The sequence below is a fragment of the Schistocerca gregaria genome, chromosome 2 (assembly GCF_023897955.1).
Source record: "Schistocerca gregaria isolate iqSchGreg1 chromosome 2, iqSchGreg1.2, whole genome shotgun sequence".
NCBI classification, from domain to species: Eukaryota; Metazoa; Arthropoda; class Insecta; order Orthoptera; family Acrididae; genus Schistocerca; species Schistocerca gregaria.
The window spans coordinates 690,548,087-690,549,639 of NC_064921.1; the positions used below are offsets into that span (position 1 = coordinate 690,548,087).

General features: G+C 46.9%; 1 pseudogene; it reads right to left on the reverse strand.

The window, feature by feature from the left end:
• Nucleotides 1-379: 379 nt before the first annotated feature.
• LOC126337211 (5S ribosomal RNA) lies at nt 380-497 on the reverse strand (annotated as a pseudogene).
• Between the last annotated feature and the right edge of the window lie 1,056 nt (nt 498-1,553).

Sequence of the window (1,553 nt, forward strand, 5' to 3'; positions counted from 1 at the left end):
ATGTAATATGTTTTTCCAGAGCTGGTACTATGCGAGGATTAGTTAATGAATACTGAGGGGCTAGTTCCGTTCACCATTCAGATCTTATACTGATAGCCTAGAATCACAGAGCCCACCCACCGTATTTGCTTGTGGCCGCGCTACTTGTTGCTTACACTAAGGAACCAGAAACTCCTCCTGAACAGGCCATGAAGGCCCAAAGGTACCGACCGGCCGCCTTGGCATCCTCAGGCCAGGGGCGTCACTGGACGCGGATGTGGAGGGGCATGTGGTGAGCACACCGTTCTCCCGGCCTTATGTCAGTTTCCGCGACTGGAGCCGCTACTTTTCAATCAAGTAACTCCTCAGTTTGCCTCACAAGGGCTAAGTGCACCCCGCTTGCAAACAGCGCTTGGCAGACCGGATGGTCACCCATCCAAGTGCTAGCCCAGCCCGACAGCGCTTAACGTCGGTGATCTGACGGGAACCGGTGTTACCACTGCGACAAGACCGTTGGCAAGGAACCAGAAAGCTGGTTCTTTAATACGAGTAACCAAATCAACAACGGTACTGCTGCTAACGCCATTCGCACTAGCCATCACTGAGGACATTCACTTTTGGGTACACCCTTAGGGTAGCCCCTGCACAATAAATGCCAGCACAATGATCTGCTTACAGATATCTTGACAAATTTCAGCCACATACAAGCAAAGCTGAGTTCAACGTTCAGACATGAACCAAATAGGTTAAATCACTCATAGTTCACCAAATGGAATAGCGCAGGCAAGTCGCATCAATAGCCCACTTGGGCGAACTGAGCTAAGGCAACTAGCACAGGAGCGACATGGAATCGACTGTTTCGTAGCGAGGTTAGCGAAACAATTTCAGAGCACTGGGATGCTCAGGTAAGGTAGAGGGGATAAACGCTCCACACCAACGATGTCGTGTTGTAGTAAGTAATACATAACTAAGTAATACATAACGTTATCTGTGACGATTGTAGACGGTGGGAATCACACCCTTAACCACAGCCATTTTAGTCCGCAGCTTTATTGCTGTCTGCGTAGGGCAAAGGTTTATGTAATACATCAATTCTCATAGTTGTAACCTCATTAGCAACCCCATGGTTCACAATAAGACCATACCACTTTGTAGCAGGAAGATACAGCCACACACAGCAAACAGTCTAATTAACAGTAAAATAAGCAGATGCCCAAAGGAACTTCCCAATGCAGAAACCTCCTCAATACAATTTTAGGAGAAAAGATAATACTGCCTGAACCTGAGCCAGGATAAACCCTGCAAACAAAGCATCGACTCTTGTTCAATAACGTAATAAAGACAGTAACAAAAATTCCCCTGGTAAAAAACCAAGGTTAAACACAAGGAGTCTAATATAACACCCACGATTCGATTTCGCTGCTCGCTCTATTCATAAACGAAGTCACTGTAAGACGAAACTATCCAACGTGTTCCCTAAACGCAGGAATACTACAGCCCATGCAACATCCGAAATGGAAATGCTTACTGGGCCAACGAAGCCACCTCTGGCATTCTCTACCACCAGACTGTGG